Consider the following 21,821-nt stretch of genomic DNA (forward strand, 5'->3'; position numbering starts at 1 on the left):
TGGGTATAAATCAGAGTTTTTAACAGTCCCCTCTTCAGGTTTAGTCATTGGCTAGCATGGCTCACAGAACTCAGAAAAGTGCTTTACTTTCTATTACCCATATATTATAAAAGGATATAACATAGGGGATAGCCATATGGAAAAGAAACAGATCCATATGAAGAAAGGAACACAGAGCTTCCATGCCCTCTCTGGGTGCAGCATCTTCTATGTTCTTAGTAACCCAGAAGCTCCACAAACCCTTTTATTTTAGGACATTTTGGAGGCTTTATTATGTATGCATACTTGATTGATTAAATTATTGGCTATTGGTTATCAGCTCAACTGTTAGTCCATCTCCTTTCCACAAAGGCCTGGTTAGTACTGAAAGTTTAAATTATCTAGTCACATAGTTGGTTTATCTGGCAACCAAGTCTCTGCAACCTGTGATTATCTTGGGAATTTCCAAATACTACCTCATTAACACAAACTCAGGTGTGGTTGAATGGGCTTCTTATAAATAATGAAAGATGGCTCTTTTACCTTTGTTGCTTCTATCACTTAGGAAATTACAAAATAACCATCTAGCATCAAGATGACAGGATCAAAACCACCCATAACAATACTAACCTTAAATGAAAATGTGCTAAATGCCCCAATTAAAAGACACAGAATAGCAAGCTGAATAAAGAGCCAAGACCTATCGGTAGGCTATCTTTAAGAGGCTCATCTCATGTGCAAGGAAACACATAGGCTCAAAATAAAGCAATGGAGGAAAATTTACCAAGCAAATCAAAAACTGGAAAAAGCAGGGGTTGCAGTCCCAGTTTCAGACAAAACAGACTGTAAACCAACAAAGATTTTTGTTTTTGTTTTTTAACAGATTGGTGTCAGAAGTGGGATTCAAAGTGGGACTCCAGTGACTCCCAGGAGCAGGAAGTGACCAACAGGTACTCATTAGCCTCATTGTTTCCATTTATTTCTCACAAAAACTGAGGTAATAAGTGAGTTCTGTTCTGGATTTGAGCTTTATAAATTTGTGTTTCGAGTTCTCTGACTTTATTTGATCAATATTTACTGGAATTGGTCTAGGATTGAACTGGGTGCAAGAACTCAGTAGATTGTATTCAGTTAGAGATGTCAGGTATGTCCAATTTGAGAATTAGTTTTTTCAAATTTAAAGAGTCTGGGATGCCACTTTCTGGGACATTGGATAACTCTACATACAAAAATTAGTAGCTTGCATTACTGTAACTGGAACATGGCTAAAACAGAGTGAAAGCTATAAGATCTGTTTCTATTTGTTCATATGTTTGTATGTATGATATGTATGTGTGTATGTGTGTAATATATCCATGTAAATATGTCTTTTTAATATCAGAAGGCTTTAATGTTCTTATCAGAAATGAAAAGCTGAGGCTGAGGGAAATCTTTACAAACAAGATGTTAACTCTCAGTCCTAGCCCAAACCAACAAGCAAACCAAAAACACACAAGAGGATAGAGATGAGATTTTGCCTCATCTTCAGTTCCTTATTACCAAGACATTAGAAATTTTTGGAACCATTAGTAGATATTTTATTTTCCACACTGACAAACTGCACTATGAAAAACCACATGCTTCTAGAAATAATTATTCATATATTTGCAATCTATAGGATGTTGTTGTGACAGAGAGTTCCCAATTGCTTGCTTCCTAGTGTTTACTGAAAAGTAAGGTCACTAAGAAATATGATTTCTAACTACTATATGTACCTAAATTTACTATAAATGGAATAAGGAAAACAACTCTGTACACCAATATTCAAGGAAGTTAAGATGTGCTCATAGTAAGGACAAGCTGTAGAGTATGAGGATGTTTTGTTTTGGTAAGAAAAAAGGAGTAATTTTTACTCTAAAATAGAATGACATAATGTTCCAAAATGTGAAGAGAAAACATATAGGACAAAAACAGAATGGATGTGAAAGTTGTAGAAGGTGTGTGGAAGATGGATCTTGTGAAAGAAGTTTTATGCGATGGGAATTATAAGTTTTTCTAAAAAATGAACATTAATATTAAAAGTATGCTGATGTAAAAGTAGAATTTGGTTCTCTTTATTAAAACAACATGATTTCTTAGAGTATTAGTCTACTCTTAACAGAAAATTGTAAAAGGTTTGCTTTCTAGATAATATGCCTAGAAAACAAAGATTTTGTGTTTACCAAGTTAATTTCCTGTGCTTTGTTGTTTTTATTATACTTTTATTTACTTAAAAAAGCTTTCTGACATCATGTAATCAAGACTTGAAGATTACCTATGAGATTATGCATAATCGGTTGTGTAATGTTACTTATTTAAACCTAGTAAGGTCTCTAAATGTGGCTATTGACCCATTCAGTCTGCTACAAAAAGACCACAAAAAAGTAAGTTCCCACTAGATCTTGTTCAACAGCTATGCAGATTTACGTGTAGATGAATTTAATTGACCTCTCTTCAAACCTCACTAGATGGCCCTCTTTTCCAGCTCCCGAGGGCCTATATCAAGTCTGCAGAGAATCTGCTTAGTCTTTTATGCCTACTCACTGGCTTGGGTCTTCCTATTTGACCTGGCTCACTCCTGGCCTTCTGAATGGCTTTCTCTGAAAGTCTTAGTAATACCTCTGATAATCAGAGGTGAAAGTGGTCAGTAACCAAAAATTAGTATAAACCATGAAGTAGAAAAAGGTAGGTCAGTGTCCACTAAGTAAAGATTTCAGTGGAGATTCTGGGGCTCACTCTTCATGAAGATGAGGTGGTAGCTGCAATCGAATTTCAAGCTAATCTATAAATTGGGGAAAATCTTAGATTTTATAGTAAATCAGATCTGCCAGAGTTTAGACGAGTAGAAGCCCCTCTCTGAAAGGTGAATGAGAACATTTGTGCTCAACAAAATCACTTAATGGAACATCACACAGCTTTAGATATCTTCTAGCTCACTTTGGAGTTTTGTTCATGGTTTTGAACAAAACTGAATTTGAATTTGCACTTATCTTTCCCTTGATTTTACTACTACAAGAAGTTTTAATTGAAAGGTGACTGCTACTGCTATTTCTCTAGACACTGTCACCAAATACATTGATGAAATTTCTCACAGGAAAGAAATACATGATGTGTTTATGAGAGCAGGTGACAGCTGTCTTGTAAGCATCCTAAATGGGGGATGACAAGGTTGACCCTTCCAAAGTTTTCTAATTTTCATCTCTTAGTGGGTCTCCAGGTTACTATACCTTGTGTTACCTAGGTAATGACAAAAAATTGATACCTTTTAAAAGAGGCCATTTTACAGCAAAGTATAGTCCTTAATTGCCATCATGCCCCAAAACAAAGAGTATGATCAATTGGACATAAATATTATTGAACTATATTTATTTACTAAATTATCATTATTTTTTTCAGTTTGGGTCATGAAGTCTTTTGTTAAGGGATGCACTTGAGTTTCTGGGTATTATCTTCCAGTTAATAGTCATCATAATAGACTCCCTGATGTGTTGAATCCCCTCAAGAATCCTAAATGCTTGTGTGCAGAAATCCTTGGAATATCAAATGATCTTATTATGATTAGAATAACATGAATGAGGCATAAAACATCATTTAACTAATTTGACATTGTGAATTGTGAATTTCATAGTGAGATTAAACAAGTTAATTATGATAGTGGCAGAAACTGGTGCCAGTGCCCAAGGTTTTGGTCAATTTTGCAAAACTGAGAGTTTGCCTAAAAGGGGGGAAATTGTTTGACTAAATTTTGACTTAATGTGGCCTCCATTTGTGATGAATGGTAGCCTAACTTAACAGGTAAACATACTACAACCTAACTTGAGAGTAGCAAGCAACTGAATCTTAGTCAATTGTAGCAGCTGAGCTTTCAGCCAATCACAGGCTGCAAAATTGTCAGACATATTCACCTAAAGTAAATGCTAAGCTATGACAAACCAGGCTACTTCTATATGCCACTTCCTTTTTGTTTCCTTTTTTTAAAAACAAATGTTAAAAATTCTACTTTAAGTTCTGGGATGCAAGTGCAAAATATACAGGTTACATAGGTATACATGTGCCATGATGGTTTGCTGCACCTATTAACCCATCATCTAGGTTTTAAGCCCCACATGCATTAGGTATTTGTCCTAATGCTCTACCTCCCCATGCCTCCCACCTCCTGACAGGCCCAAGTATGTGTTGTTCCCCTCCGTGTGTCCATTTGTTCTCATCAATCCAAATGCTCATCAATGATAGACTGGATAAGGAAAATGTGGCACATATACCCCATGGAATACTCTGCATCCATTAAAAAAAAAAGAGATCATGTCCTTTGCGGGAACATGGATGAAGCTGGAAGCCATCATTCTCAGCAAACAAACACAGGAATAGAAAACCAAACACTGCATGTTCTTACTTGTAAGTGGGAGTTGAACAATGAGCCACTTCCTTTTTCTTACTATAAATACCGCCCACCCACTTGGCAAAGTGGAGCTCTCTAGACCTTTACCAATTTAGTGTGCTATCAAACTCATTGATCATTTCTTTGTTCATATAAATGCTGTTAAATTTAATTTGTCTAAAGTATTTCTTTTAACACCTGCCTGCATAGGGCAGGCTAGGAGTTCCATTATTTTCACTGCCATCGTTGCAAGTACATAACTTAATTTGGAGCATAGGTGACCGATAGGCAGGAACAATGCTGCTCAAAGTTACGATGTCAGATAGGCGTACACGTGGAGAACCAAAAAGTCTTTATTCTGAGGTTGTGGTTGAGACAAGGAGTTCCTGGCCAGTTTTTCAGATGTGTGCACAAAATACCAGCATGAACTGAAAGGATACACTTAAAAATGGTCTGAATTTTTAATGTGTTCTTCTACCAATATATAGATCAACAGAAGGAGTAAATCTTGCACTGTGTTGGTTGAGCATACCCTCTATACAGTCATTGAATGACATTGGAAGCACAGCAGTGACCTCTAAGAAGCCAGGTCTAAAAATAAAAACAAGAATATATCTATAAATTGAGCAGAGATAGTATTAGTGGCTGCACACCACAGTGGAAACAGATGTCAAAGGATTAATCTAGGCAAGTTATAAAACAAAGAAAACACACAAACTAAAAAGCAACAAAGGAAAACAAAAACAGCAACAACAATCTTTATGAGTAACGATTAGAAACTGGAATTCCAAGAGTATATTGTTTAAAATATCTAGTTTTCAATAAAACCAAGAAGAGATATAAAACAAAAATGAAAACAGAAAAGTGTGACCAATATGAAAAGAAAAAAAGTCAATTAAAAAGTTTTTACACTGTCATGAGAAAGTAGAAAAAGTCAATGTAAACTGTATTTTAATGTTTTATTTAAAAATGTTAGATTTAGTAGAAAAAAAGCTTAAAATGGCTGTTTTAAACATGTTCAAAGAAATAAAAGAATCATGCTTAAAGGATTAAAGTAAAACAAGATAACAATAAATGAACAGAGATTCACAAGTTGCAGATAAACATTATGTAAAAGAAAAAATGAAACTGCCAGATTTGAAAATTGCAATAACGAAAATAAAATATTCACTTGAGCAATTCAATGCAGCTTTGATCTGGGGAAAGAAAGCAATAAAATTATCCAGTCAAAAGAACTAAAAGAAGACTATTAAAGAACAATAAGCAGCGTCTCAGAGATCTACGCAATAACATCCAATTTGCCAACACATGTATACTAAGATAAGAGAGTATGAAAAAATATTTGAGAAATAATTGATTAAGACTTTCCAAAGTTCATGGAAGCATCAATTTACATATTCACAAAGCATTAAGAAACCCAGGTAGATTATACACAAAGACATGTACACCTAGATACATTACAGTCATTCTGTTGAAATCCAAAGACTAAGAGAAAACATTGAAAGCAGAAAAAAAAAAAAAAGGTAGTCTTAATAGTCTCATAGCATGCAGGTGAGCATCAGTATGATTAGTGCCTGACTTCTCCTCAGCAACAATAGAGGCCAAAAGGCAGTGACATGACATAATCAAAGCGCTGAAAGAAAAAAAAGCTGTGCGTGTTTGATCACCTCTACTGTGCATGTTCTAATCCTCGATCCTCATGTGTAATGCTACGTGGCAAAACAGAACTAAAAGTACAAACAAAATTAGGTTTATCAACTGGCCTTAAAATAGTGGAATTATCTTAGATATGAACGATATAAACAGTGAGCTCATGTAATCACAAGAGTCCTTAAAAGTGGAAAAGATGACAGAAATGAAGGTTAGAACAATGTGGTGTCAGAAAAAGTCACTTGACAGTTTTGGCTTGAAAGATGGAGAAAGGGGACTATAAGCCAAGGGCTCTAAGATCTTGGAAGGACATAAAAAATATTCTTTGCTAGAGCCTGCAGAAGGAACTTGACCCTGCTAACAACCTTGAATTTAGACCAATGAGACCTGTATGAAACTTCTTACCTATACCAGTGTAAGATAATACATTTGTGAAGCTTTAAATCACTAAATTTGTGGTAATTTGTTATAGCAACAAGAGAAAATTATAACCTGTGTTATGGACTGAATATTTGTGTGTCTCCAAAATTCACATGTTGAAAATCTAACCCCAATGTGATAGCATAAAGAAGTGGGTGGGTTTTTAAAAAACTTTTTAAAATATAAGTTTGTTTTTGTTTTTTAAAATTTATTATACTTTAAGTTCTGGGGTACACGTGCAGATCTTGCAGGTTTGTTACGTTGGTATACATGTGCCATGGTGGTGGTTTACTGCATCCATCGCCCCGTCATCTATATGAGGTATTTCTCCTAATGCTATTCCTCCCCAATCTCCCTACCCACTGCTTTTCCTTCCCTAGCCCCCACCCCCCAGGCCCCCGTGTGTGATGTTTCCCTTCCTGTGTCCCTGTGTTCTCATTGTTCAACACCCACTTATGAGTGAGACCATGATGTTTGGTTTTCTGTTCTTTTGTTAGTTTGTTGAGAATACATGTCCCTGCAAAAGACATGAACTCATCCTTTTTTATGGCTGCATAGTATTTGATGGTGTATATGTGCCATGTTTTCTATATCCAGTCGATGGGCATTTGAATTGGTTCCAAGTCTTTGCTATTGTGAACAGTGCTGCAGTAAACATACATGTGCATGTGTCTTTATAATAGAATGATTTATAATCCTTTGAGTATATACCCATTAATGGGATTGCTGGGTCAAATGGTATCTCTAGTTGTAGATCCTTGAGAAATCACCACACTGTCTTCCACAATGGTTGAATTGATTTACACTTCCACAGCAGTGTAAAAGCATTCCCATTTCTCCACATCCTTTCTAGCATCTGTTGTCTCCTGATTTTTTAATGATTGCCATTCTAACTGGCTTGAAGTAGTATGCCAATGTGGTTTTAATTTGCAGTTCTCTAATACCAGTGATGATGAGCTTTTTTTCGTATGTTTGTTGGCTGCATAAATGTCTCCTTTTGAAAAGTGTCTGCTCATATCCTTTGCCCACTTTTTGATGGGGTTGTTTGTTTTCTGCTTGTAAAGTTTTTAAGTTCTCTGTAGATTCTGGATATTAGTCCTTTCTCAGATGGGTAGATTGCAACAATTCTTTTCCATTCTGTTGGTTGCCAGTTCACTCTGTTGATAGTTTCTTTTGCTGTGCAGAAGCTCTTTAGTTTAATTAGATCCTATTTGTCTATTTTGGCCTTTGGTGCCATTTCTTTTGGTGTTTTAGTCCTGAAGTTCTTGCCCATCCCTATGTCCTGTATAGTATTGCCTAGGTTTTCTTCTAAACTTTTTATGGTGTTAGATCTCATGTTTAAATCTTTAATCCATCTAGAGTTAATTTTTGTAAAAGGTGTAAGGAAGGGAACCAGTTTCAGCTTTCTGCACATGGCTAGCCAGTTTTCCCAACACCATTTACTAAATAGGGAATCCTTTCCCCATTGCTTGTTTTTGTCAGGTTTGTCAAAGATCAGATGGTTGTAGTTGTGTGGCATTTTTTCTGAGGACTCTATTCTGTTCCATTGGTCTATATCTCTGTTTTGGTACCAGTACCATGCTGTTTTGATTACTGTAGCCTTGTAATATAGTTTGAAGTCAGGTAGCAATGATGCCTCTAGCTTCCCCACCACCCCCCTTAGGATTGTCTTGGCTATTAAGGTTCTTTTTTGGTTCCATATGAAGTTTAAGGTGTTTTTTCCCATTCTGTGAAGAAAGTCATTGGTAGCTTGATGGGGATAGCATTGAATCTATAAATTACTTTGGGCAGTATGGCCATTTTCATGATACTGATTCTTCCTAATCATGAGCATGGAATGTTTTTCCATCTGTGTCCTCTCTTATTTCCTTGAGTAGTGGTTTGTAGATCTTGAAGAGGTCCTTCACATCCCTTTTTAGTTGTATTCCTAGGTATTTTATTCTCTTTGTAGCAATTGTGAATGGGAGTTCACTCATGATTTGGCTGTTTGTCTCTTATTGGTGTCTAGGAATGCTTGCGATTTTTGCACATTGATTTTGTATTCTGAGACTTTGCTGAAGTTGCTTATCAGCTTAAGGAGATTTGGGGCTGAGACTATGTGGTTTTCTAACTATACAATCATGTCATCTGCAAACAGGGACAATTTGACATCCTCTCTTCCTATCTGAATACACTTTATTTCTTTCTCTTGCCTGATGGCCCTAGCCAGAACTTCCAATACTATGTTGAATAGGAGTGGTAAGAGAGGGCATCCTTGTCTTCTGACAGTTTTCAAAGGGAATGCTTCCAGGTTTTGCCCATTCAGTATGATATTGGCTGTGGGCTTGTCATAAATAGCTCTTATTATTTTGAGATATGATCCATCAATACCTGGTTTATTGAGAGTTTTCAGCATAAAGGGCTGTTGAATTTTGTGGAAGGGCTTTTCTGCTTCTGTTGAGATAATCATGTGGTTTTTGTCTTTGGTTCTGTTATGTGATGCATTACGTTTATAGATTTGCATATGTTGAACCAGCCTTGAATCCCAGGGATAAGGCCAACTTGATCATGATGGGTAAGCTTTATGATATGCTGATGGAAGTGGAGTCTTTAGGAGGTGATTATGTCATGAGGGTGGAATCCTTATAAATGGGATTCGTGCCCTTATAAAGGAGACCCCAAGCCAGCAAGGTGGCTCATGCCTGTAATCCCAACACTTTGGGAGGCTGAGGCCAGCAGGCAGATCATGGAGTCAAGAGATTGAGACCATCCTGGCCAACATGGTGAAACCTGCTCCTAAAAATACAAAAATTGTCTGGACCTGGTGGCATGTGCTTGTAGTCTTAGCTACTCTGGAGCCTGAGGCAGGTGAGTTGCTTGAACCCAGGAGGCAGCGGTTGCAGTGAGCTGACATCATGCCATTGAATTCCAGCCTGGGTAACAGAGTGAGATCCTGTCTCCAAAAATAAATAAATAAATGAATATAAACAGACCCTAGAGAGCTCTTTCAGCCCTACTGCCATGGATGACACAGGGAGAAGAGGAGGGTTGTTTATGAACCAGCTAGTGAGCCCTCACCAGGCGCCAAATATGCCAGTGTTTTTATCTTAGACTTATCAGCCTCCAGAATTGTAAGAAGTAGGTATTTATTGTTGTTGTTTTCCACTCTGATATATTTTTTTAATTTAATTTTTTTATTGCATTTTAAGTTTTGGGGTACATGTGAAGAACATGCAAGATTGTTACTGCCATGTGTGTACCACTCTGGTATTTTTGTTATAGCAGCCTAAATAAACTCAGGCAATCTGTCAATCAAGACCTCACTCCTCAGCAAAAATGTCCTTCAGTAATGATACCAATTTAATAAAGGGTGATGGAACAATTGGATATCTATATGAAAAAAGAACCTTATACAAAAATTTAACTCAGAATGGATCATAGACTTAAAAGTAAATGATATTACTTTTAAAAGATACTATAGGAGAAAATCTTCAACCTTTTATCTAAAAGCATGGGCTATAAAAATAAATACATTGAATCTTATCAAAATTCATGCTTTTGTGTTCAAAAGACACTGCTAATAAAAATTTAGGAAAAGACTGGGAAAAATATTTGTAAAATTCATATCTGATAAAATATTCACATCCATAATATACAAAGAAACTTACACCTCAAAGTAAGTTTCAAGAAATTTCAAAATATGAAACAGCCCAATCAAAAACTGGGCAGTGGATGTGTATAGACATATCACCAAAGCAGATAGATGAGTAGATAATGGGCTTTGAAAAGGTGCTGATCTTTATTTGTCATTGGGAAAGTGCAAGTGGGAACCATACCAGAATACTATTTTGTACCTGCTTGAATGACGTTAATTAAAAAACAAAGTTATCACAACTAGTTGAGACGTGGAGAAGTGAAAATCCTCATGCACTTCTGGCAGAAAAGTGGACAGATATGAACACTTTAGAAATTTGTTTGACATTTTTCATAGAAAGCTAAAAATAAATTTATTATGTAACCCAGTAGTGTCACTCTTGGATATGTTATTCAGGAGAAATTAAAATATACATCCACATAAAATTTGTATATAAATGTTCTCAATAGCATTGTTCATGGTGACCAGGGATCCCAATCCTAGCTGTCATTGACTGGTGGGTTGATGGACAGAGTATGGCGTATCTCTGCAGCATTAATGCTCAGCAAAGTGCAAAACAAATGGCTGCTGTGTGTACAACACAGAGAAACCACACAAGCATTGTGCTTGGGGAAGGAGACCCACATAGGAGGACCATTGTACAATACCATTTTTATAAAGTGTGTAGATGAATTTCTATAGAGATGGAGAGTGGATTAGTGTTTAGCTTGGGTTGAGAAGTGAGGTAATTAAGGGACACAATAGATCTTATTGGGGTGATGAGAGTGTTCAAAATTGTTGTATGGTAGTAGTTGCATAACAATATAGATTTACCATTAAATACTTTAAGTTGTGCAATTATAATGGTTGAGTTATATGATAAACAAAATACACCTCCATAATTTTTTTTTAATGAAGGAAAATGAAGATATTACCAGAAAAACAGAACTAGAAGACTCTGTTGCTAGGGACACACCTTAAAAAATGTACTAAAAGAATATCTTCAGATTGAAAGGGAACAATTCTAGTTGGTGACTAAAACATGCAGAGGGAAATGAAGAATATCCAAAATAGTAAACTTGGATGCAAATATAAAAACTGTACACATGTATTATTTATTTTTTTCTTTAAACTACTTTAAAAACATGAGTTTGCATAAAACAATAATTATGGCAATGTGTTACTGGACTTATTTATTTATTTTGAGACAAGGCCTCATTCTGTAGTGTAATATCAGCTCACTACAACCTAGAACTCCTGGGCTTAAGCAATCCTTCTGCATCAACCTCCCTAGATACTGGGACTACAGATATGTGTCACCATGCCCAGGTTATTTTTTTAACTTTTGCAGAGAAACAGTTTTAGTTGCCTGTTAAGATAAGAATTTTCAAACTGTTTTCTGCAGGTGGCTGCAAGTGTACATGAGTGGCTCAGAGCCACAGCTAACATTGAGAAGTACCACATAGATGGGACACTGAAGCCACAAATGAGCCAGCTGAGCCCACTGAGCATAACTTAATCCAGAGATCATCTATTCTTAACCAGATTTTATGTTGGGAAATTCTTCATCACCGTGTATCATAGTATCACTGTGTTGCCCAGGATGGTCTTGAACTTTTGGCCATAAGCGATCCTCCTACTTTGACCTCCCAAAGTGCTGGAATTATAGACATGAGTCACTGGACTTATAAATAGATGTTATATGTGTAAAAATAATAGCATATAGATTAGAGGAGGGAATGATTCTGCAGTTATATATTTTAGTGGAATTGATGTAGTATTATTCTGAAGTAGATTATGATGCACATTTTAATCCTTACTGAGAAATAATTTGGAGATATATAGTTAACATATGAGCAAAAAAAAAAATGACCAAATGAATGGAAATGAACACTATGAAATATGCACTTAGCAGGAAACAAGGCAGTCAAGGAGGAGCAATGGAACACAAAGACAGGAGAATTAGTGCCTTAAACATATGCAAATAAAAGTCCATTGCAGTGCTATACCAGCTGAACCAAAGTCATCTTCAAGTCTAATACAGTTTAAGAAAAGCTTGGGTTAGGATCCTAACTCCATCACTTTCTAGCTGCATTACCTTACCAGGCATCCCCAAACTATGGCCAGCTGGCCGCATGCGGCCCCCTGAGGCCATTTATCCGGCCCCCCTGCCACACTTCAGGAAGGGGCACCTCTTTCACTGGTGGTCAGTGAAAGGAGCACAGTATGTGGCAGCCCTCCAATGGTCTGAGGGACAGTGAACTGACCACCTGTGTAAAAAGTTTGGGGATGCCTGCCTTAGGCAAACTACATATTTTCCCCATTTGTTAAATAGAGATGAAAATACCTACTTTATGGAACCATTGAGATGATTATATGTAATTAAAATTTAAAGAGCATGTAAAATGTTAACACTCTGCCTAATATTTTATAGATTTTTATTAAGCAGAAGCTACAATGATCATGTTCGTACAATGAACATGATCATTGTAGCTCCTGCTTAATAAGAATCTATAAAGTTCTGAAATGATGAATGCCACTATTGGTGGTTATTTTGTTGTTATTGTATTATTGGTGTTATTTTACAGTCAAATTCCTGATCTAGTATTCCTAAAGGCATCTGTCCCAAAAGAGAGGAAGGGGAAAGAGTTAGCCTGCTGTGTTTGATTCTGTATTGGTATGAATAAGACCCACAGTTCTTCATATTCTAAATGTTTCTCACCATTCCACAGCAGTTTTTGAGTGTGGGACATTAATATTTTGTAAGATGTGGGGGATTGTTTCAAATATGAGCTCTATACCTATAATAATGTTTTCCATTGTGACTCTGATCCTTCACTGACAGCATGTGACTCTAGGAGATATTGCAAAATCTCTCATTACATAAGAATTGGAAAGGGGGTATCAACTGTTCGACAAAAGGTATTAGTTTATAAAGACCTTCATTATAATTTTTATATTCATAAGCAATCAAAGTAATAGACAAGATTCTATAAACTATATTCTCCCAGAAAGCATAAACTTACTCATGGTTAAAATATGATTAAGTGCTTAACACCTGTTTTATTTAAGAAATAAAAAATGCATATACATCCACCACTTGTTTGTAGAACATATTTATTTATCTAGCTGAATTGCCAACTGGGGGGAAATTGCATCTAAATACCACTTAACAAATATCTTTGTTCCTTAAATTTCCATAACAAAGATGTTAATGACAGTTTGTTCATTACAAACCCTTGCAGCTGAATTGTCTGGGCAATAAAAGGGAATGGCATGGATCATGAAAAGGATCATGTCACAATGACCAAACTGAAAGCCCTTGACAATTTATCACTCTGATATCCAGATGTCATATAGTCTTCTGGGTCCTGGATGCCTCCAGCAAAGGGTGTCAGTAAAACATTCTAAGGTTCACAGTGGATGGCTTGTCAGGTGCATAGTCATCACAGACAACCAAGCTGATCTATATGAAGACTGACACATCTACTAAGTACAGTAGGCGTTTTTCTGGGTGTGGTGATAATCAGTTAGTTAAACATTATTATTAATTACATCGTCTTCTCTTCAGTTGTTTCTCTGGTACAAAATTTCACACTGTAAAATAATCGTGACATTTTCTTTGTTATAACCATATGCCAAAACCCTTTATTTACCAGATAATTCAGCTGTGAGGCACTGCTATAAATTTACTATCATTAAGATTCCTCTTAGTGACATACAAATAGTCCTAAATGTGGCTGATCTCCAGAATCATCAGTGGAGTTTTTGAAAATACCAAATCCTGGCATTTTCAGATACTTTCAAAAGCAGTATTTTCACTGCTTCAGACATGCTTAATGCTTTTGGAGAGGCTCTCAGGAAAAGATATTTTATGATGATCAATAGAATTTGTCAAAATATGCTACAGATTAAAAAAAACTCTCTATAGCCTATAATTTTGATATGCTATTTCATTGATAATTAGAAGAAAATTCCTAAGATTTTGCTTCTTAGCAGAGCCCTGACAGTGTACTCATTTGGAATAATTCAAGGAGAAAAGTTGGGCAGAGCAGGTAAAAGACCCTTAACATGAATAAATTTGAGCCTCCCACTTAATACAGACATTTCAGAAGTGTTAATTAACTCAGTAATGATTATTGGGCCTCAACATCCACATTGTTGGTGGCAGGTGTCCCTTCTACACAGGGGTCAAACTTAATTTTTAGTTGCCTTTTAGGACAAGATTTTTTATTTTTATTTTTATTTAATTTTACTTTTTTTAGATGGAGTCTTGCTCTGTCGCCAGGTTGAAGTGCAGTGGTGCGATCTCGGCTCATTGCAACCTCCACCTCTTGGGTTCAAGTGATTCTTCTGCCTCAGTCTCCCGAGTAGCTGGGAGGCATGTGCCACCACGCCTGACTAATATTTGTATTTTTAGTAGAGATGGGGGTTTCACCATGTTGGCCAGGATGGTCTGGATCTCTAGACCTCGTGATCCGCCCACCTCGGCCTCCCAAAGTGCTGGAATTACAGGCTTGAGCCACCGCGCCTGGCCTAGAACAAGATTTTTAAAACTGTTTCCTGCCGATGGCTGCAAGTCTACATGAGTGCCTCAGAGCCACAGCTAACATTGAGAAGTATCACATAGACTGGACGCCGAAGCCAAAACTGAGCCCACTGCCCAGAGTTTAATCCAGAGATAATCTATTCTTACCAGATTTTATGCTGGGAAATTTTTTTAAATTAGTATTTGAAAACAATGTTCTAGAGCAATTTGCCTCCAGAGTCTTTACAGAATCAGACTCCAAGAAGTGTACATTCCTACCAGACTTAAAAATATTGGAAAGCTCCAGAACCTAATCTTTATGTCATTCAATTTGTCTAGCTACACTTCCTTGGGTCATCTTAAGTATTCTCTGGCTTAAATAATATTATGTATTTAGTCTTAATAAGTTGATGCCTTACAAATTTATATGAGTAATGCAGGCCACTTCACTGAGCATCAGGTCATCCTACTGCCTACTCATAATCTTCTCTTGGATAGCTAATATGTTAGTCAGGATTCACTAGAGGGACAGAACTAATGGGATAAATGCATATATAGAGGGGAGTTTATTAAGGAGCATTGACTCACAGGATCACCAAGTAAAGTCCCGCAATAGGCCAGCTGCGAGCTGAGGAGCAAGGAAGCCAGTCTGAGTCCCAAAACCTCAAAAGTAGGGAAGCCGACAGTGAAGCCTTTAGTCTGTGGCTGAAGGCCTGTCAGTCCCTGGCCAGCCACTGGTGTAAGTCCAATAGTCCAGCAGCTGAAGAACTTAGAGTCTGATATGCAAGCGCAGGAAGCATCCAGCAGAAAGAAAGATGAAGACTGAATGACAGGAAGTCTGCTCATTCAACTTTCTTCTGCCTGATTTATTCTAGCCACATGGTAGCTGATTAGATGGTGCTCAACCAGATTGAGGGTGAGTGCCTCTCCAAGTCCACTGACTCAAATGTTCATCTCCTTTGGCAACACCCTTACAGACACATCTAGGATTCATACTTTGCATCCTTCGGTCCAATCAAGTTGAGACTCAATATTAATCATCACAGCAAATAACTGCCTCACAATATCTTTAACTTTCTCCATCTTATCTAACACATCCAAAGAGAGCAGCTCTTCTCCACAGAGTAGCTCAAGTAGTATTTCAAAAGGGAAACCAAATTGTGTTGTTGCTCTACTTGAAACTTTCTAATATCATAACACTTAGAATAAGTTCAAACTCTAGTTATAATCTACAGACATGTAAGGTATGCACGACTCCTTCCTGCTGGGGCGTTTTGCTGGTCAAGATGCTATTGTTTCTTGACCCACTCTTCTATATTCTGCCTATAAAGTTGGGGTTCAAACTATGCTAATTACATTACTGTTTTGCTGGCTGGACTGGTAGTTTAGTGGAGTAGTCATTTAAGACATCATTATGACACAAGTTGGGAAACAGTACTTTCAAACAATGGTTTCTGTCATATGGAGTGCAATTTACAAATTTCCTAGAGCACTCGTTTTCAGATTGCTTTCCAAAGATGTCTTCGTGTCTGTGTAGGCACCTCAGCAGCTACACCAATGGGAAAGAGAGTAACCAACAGATGGAGCTTTATGAGTCTACAGAGAAGATTTGCTCTTACCTTAAAAGTGACCACTTTATTTCTGCCATAGCCAGAATATGAGGTTCTGGAAATCAAAAAAGGGAAATGGAAGGGTTGACCCTCATTGCTTTCCCTAACAACCCATTCACAGAATTTTTTGGTTTATGTTTCACAGCTTTGAAAGCTGTTGATTTGCAGGTCCTGCTTGCCAAGAGAAGAGTATTTTCATCACGGAACACAGCAGTCATTGCACTGAATCGGAAGCTGAGGCTGCTTCCTAGCCATTTGCTTTTCCTCATGACATTGAGTCAATATATAAAGGAGAGGATTAACATAATGGTAGCGGTGACTGATCTAATTACCAAGGAGAAATTGGGCTGCTGTTAAATAATGTGAAATAGAATAGAGGACCTATGTATTCTCCGGGGTGGGTGTCTTTTGCTACTTCCTGTCTTGGAGCAACCATTAAAGGCACAGTCATTTTGGAGTCAAGCCGTTCAGAAATGAAGGTTTGAGTCACTCTAAAAGAAAGAATCTTACGGAGTGACTCAGGAAAAGCTGAGGTCTCCACTGAGGTAAAGAAATCATGGAATGGGTAGTGCAGATGGAAGTGGGAAGTAGAAATTGAAATTATTCATCTCAGTTTTAGACTCATGATTAGATCTAGGAATAAAGGCAGTATCAGTTATGAATAGTTTCTTCTATTATTATGTATGTACTTTTGTTCTAATTAATGAATATGATATTTCTTTTCTCCCCTTCTGCCATTTAGTATCGTAAATAGAGTTGTTTTAGTGGTTAACATTATAATTTTGTGTTTAGTTTTAGAACATTCAGGTGGGACTGCTACTGAATCTGGGGAATAATTCACACCTTCCAGACACATAGCCTGTGGCTATCATCTAACAATGGGTAAAGTGACCTGGGACTTTGGGTCTCCCCACTTAGGAGGAGAGGGTATGTCTTAATGTGTTCAAAGAATAATTATTAGGAGAAATTGTTCATTGAAAGTATAAATTTGTTACTGTCATACGAAACTTCGGATATATTTAGTTGGGATACTAGCCAAAGAGGTGGCCTTCACTGCTTACCAGGCCATTGTCTTAGTTCTACACCCACCTTCCCTCGGTTGGGTGCTCCAGAAGCAGACATTGAGACTGAAAGAAACAAGCAGGGTATATTAGAAACACTGACAGAAGGAAGGGGGGGATGCAGGACTGGTACAAGGGAGAAGTTGAGCCACAATAATTGCAACACAGAAATAATGAAACTCTGCTCAGTGCCCTGTGGAGCTCTAGGTTGTATAGAGCTCATCACAGTTGTCTCATAGTCAGCCAAAATGGTGAGGCCTTTATAAGCCAGTGAACAGTCATTAGATATGAGCTCTCCAGGAATGGCCATGTTCTTGAATGAAGGAGCTTTTAGCAGCCAAGTTCAGCTCTGAAGGAACTACAGATAAGACTGCTCGTAACACTCACAACTGCTGGTCTGAGGAGTGTGGCCACATCGTCCTCTACTGTCTTTATACTCAGTTTGTGAAGCTGGGTCTAGAAAATCGTATGTTTTTCCTTGTCAGATGATTTTTCACTATATTCTAATGAAAAAGAGCCCTAGAGGGAGACTATAAGAGAGAAGGAACTTAAGCCTTTCTTATCGTGCTTGCTGTTTTCAGCAAATTTAGCACCATCTAGCCAAACTTTGCCTCAGGAGATCAAGCCATGTTGTGGTATAGGCTAATACCTAGTTTTATGATAGGAAGCAGAGAAATGCTAATACTTTCAGTCTAGCTGCTAGCAATTATTAATCATAAAAGGGTAGTAACAAAGTTTCAGTAAAAGCTTATAAAACTCTTTCAAGATGTTTAATACTAACCATGTATAAAAGAATAATATACAGACCTAAGTCACTGAATATCTCAAATCAAGATAAATCCTTAGCCACATTAGATCACATTATTCATTTTTGTTTAAAAGACAACTATATTATTTCTCCTTGATTTTTGTCCCAGAATGGAATACAATAAAAGCATAACATTAAACTTACGTGAGACTTAATTTTCTCGTAAAAGCTTAGTTAATTTTAACTTCAAAGTTTCCCTAAAATTTGAAGTTTAGTGGTCAGATATGTTATTATTACTTCCATTAAATGTAACCCATATTGTTGATTACCTCTAATATTTCAAAATTAATTAAGAGTCTTATAAATTGTTTTATGCTGGTATTAACAACATGGTTTGCTTTAAATTAATTTATAAAATACAGAAATAATCTGATAATGAAGGAAAGATATGTACTTACCTCTAAGGACAATTAATAATTACACTGAATTAAATTTGCAATTTAGTTAATATATTTAATTATCAATTAACCAATTAATTAATTTCCTGTGGCATAAAATTATCAAACTCTATGACAAGCCGTGAAGGACATTTCTACTTCATTATGTACTATTTTCTATGCCACTTTGTTCAGAGAACTGCTGCTGTATCTATAATTCTCAAGTTACTAGGTCATAATTATGCAAACCAGAACAAATTCTTTAAATAATATGCTGTTCCTGCTGATCTCTCTAATTTTGTTAAAAGAATCATATGGCAAAGCAGAGATACTTCAATTTAGACAGCAAAGAAATAAAATGCTCAGAATAATTTCTCACTTGAGCACTATGGGGGACAGCCTTTAAGGTGGTCCATGAGTCCTACCTTTCAGTAGCCATGCTTTATATAATGCCTTCCCCTTGCGTGTGGTTGGGATCCTTGACTTGTTTATAGGCAAAAGATTGTGGCAAAGGTAATGGCATATGTGTGATTAAGTGTGCTTGAATACATATAGTGCTTATCTTGCTAGAGTTTTCTTTCTCTCTCTCTTTCTCTCTTTCCCCACTCTTTGTTTGCTTTGCAGAAGCAAGCTTACATAAATCCTATAAATAGCCACAAGGAAATAAATTCTACAAACAACCAGAGGGAACTGGGAAACAGATCTTTCCCCAGTTGAGCCTGTAATGAAATCTCAGCCTGGCTGGCACTTTGATTCCAGCCTTCATAGGCACAGGAGCCATTAGATACAGATTAGTTATACTTAGACTCTTGGTCCACAGAAACTGTGAGATAATAAATATGTTTCGTTTTAAGTCACTAAGTTTGTGGTAATTTGTTATTTAGCATAGAAATAATACAAAAATTATGTAAGTGATCTTAATAGATTATGTCTTGCAACTTCTCACAAGCTTAACACATCCTCGGGAATTTACAGATGATGACTCTACAAACTGATATTTACATCAGTACTTTTTGCAATAGGTTAAGCAGAGACATCACAACTCATTTAACTAAGGACTCTAAATTTGAATTTTTCTAATTCTAATAATATTTAAAAATAAGTCAATTTATTAATAGTCTCACTGGTGGAATCTAGAATTATTATACAATAAATTTGAATGATAGCAATTGACTTTAGAAACATGAATATCTGGGATGATGGCCAGATATTATATTGAGTGTTTTCACAACTTTAAAAAAAAATTATTTTACATAGGTTCAGTACCAATCAGTCTGCTTTTCTGCCAGAATATAAATGGGCAAAACAACTCTGCACCCAAGGCCATATTAGCTACGTTCTATTTAAAAATATATCTTATTTAATAGGGTATAATTGCCCTGCTGTTGAGAAACAGGTGTCATACTTCAAATGTGGAAACGATGACTATGAAATGACAGTCTGTTAGTGTCACAATGCTTATGAAGTCCTAGCATTTTTGGGGATAAATTCTATGAACTTAGAGAAATGAGGAATACTTGCCCATTATTGGTACTGCAGACACAATGTCATGGAGATAAATTTTCTGTTCTTGTTTCTTATCTCCAGATTTGGATGCATTACTAAAGAGAGGTAAAATAAAATTCTGAAACATTACAGGCCAGAGAGCAAACAACCCGTGCTTCTTATGCTTATCTTTAGATCGTAGCTAACATTATTTCCTTAGCATTTGTACAGTTCTATATGACTTTTGATTAACCCCACAAGGAAGTTTGAATGTATTTTTCATACTTTTTGATAAGCCTCAGTAGATATTTCCAAATATAAACAATATAAGGGCTCAACTTCATAGATTCACAATAAATAGTGTCATTTGAAGTTATTTGACTTGGAATTTCTCTGGAAAGTCTTTCTTAAAATTGGAAACTTAAAGAAATACAATTATTGAATATACAAATCTTGCTTTTAATAATGGTTGCTGTTTCATTGTAATTTCACTGTATTAGAATTTTGGTAAGCTTTTTACTGAGCAACACATTTGATGCATTTCTGTTTATTATTATTATTATACTTTTAAGTTCTGGAGAACATGTGGAGATCAATTTGGTTTGTTGCATCCATCACCCAGTCACCTACATTAGATATTTTTCCTAATGCTATCCCTCCCTTATCCCCCGACCCTCTGCTGTCCCTCACCTAGTCCCCGACCCGCCAACAGGCCCTAGTGTGTGATGTTCCACTCCCTGTGTCCATGTGTTCTCATTGTTCAATGCCCACTTATGAGTGAGAACATGCAGTGTTTGGTTTTCTGTTCTTGTGTCAGTTTGCTGAGAATAATGCTTTCCAGCTTTGTCTATTCCCTGTGAGTTCATAATAATGAACTTGTTATTTTTTATGGCAGCATAGTATTCCATTGTGTATATGTGCTACATTTTCTTTATCCAGTCTATCATAGATGGGCATTTGGGTTGGTTCCAAGTCTTTGCTATTGTGAACAGTGTTGCAATAAACATATGTGCGCATGTGTCTTATAATAGGATGATTCATAATCCTTTGAGTATATACCCAGTAATAGGATTTCTGGGTCAAATGGTATTTCTAGTTGTAGATCCTTGAGAAATCACCACACGTCTTCCACGATGGTTGCACTAATTTACCACCAACAGTGTAAAAGTGTTCCTATTTCTCCACATCGTCTCCATTATCTGTTGTTTCCTGATGTTTTAATGATCTCAATTCTAACTGGCATGCAATGGTATCTCAATGCGGTTTTGATTTGCATTTCTCTAATGATCAGTGATAATGAGCTTTTTAAATATATTTGTTGGCTGCATAAATGTCTTCTTTTGAGAAGTGTCTGTTTATATACTTTGTCCACTTTTTGATGGGGCCGTTTGTTTTGTCTTGTAAATTTGTTAGAGCTCTTTGTAGATTCTGTATATTAATACTTTGTCAGATGGGTATATTGCAAAAAAATTTTTTCCCATTGGATGCATTTCTTAACAAAACATTGTAATCAGAATGATCCACAGTGGGAAATGGAGAAAAGAGTTATATTACATGTTGATAACACTCTGCAAGGTACTGAAGAGGTGTTAGTTGGTCTTTGTTTGATATAGATCTCTGTTAACTGACCTTCCTTTGATACATTTGGCACCTTCGGGTTTATTGACTCTTTAATAGGGTGTGAACTTGGGTTTTGTTCTTCTGAGTAATGTCTAAAATCAAGAAGCTTGTTATGTACTTCTGAACAATTTACTCATAGTTTCCGATTCCTTTCAACTCTGTATGTCAGAGATTATAAGGAAGGTATTTTTATTGTTTAAATTTTTATCAGGGTGGTATCTGTAAGTTAAAAGAGATCACCAAATGTTATAAATAAATTTTACAGATATCTGAA

The 21,821-nt window shown here is 36.4% G+C and overlaps 1 long non-coding RNA gene across 2 annotated transcripts in view; it reads left to right on the top strand.

Annotated features, from left to right (window-relative positions):
• LOC141581655 (uncharacterized) overlaps positions 1 to 21,821 on the top strand; it is a 312,920-nt gene that overhangs the window by 125,217 nt on the left and 165,882 nt on the right. For both annotated transcript variants that reach the window (XR_012514422.1, XR_012514421.1), the window contains exon 2: positions 863 to 929. This is a non-coding gene — a long non-coding RNA (uncharacterized LOC141581655). The remainder of the gene's footprint in view (positions 1 to 862; positions 930 to 21,821) is intronic.

Source organism: Saimiri boliviensis, chromosome 16, assembly GCF_048565385.1.
Source record: "Saimiri boliviensis isolate mSaiBol1 chromosome 16, mSaiBol1.pri, whole genome shotgun sequence".
NCBI classification, from domain to species: domain Eukaryota; kingdom Metazoa; phylum Chordata; class Mammalia; order Primates; family Cebidae; genus Saimiri; species Saimiri boliviensis.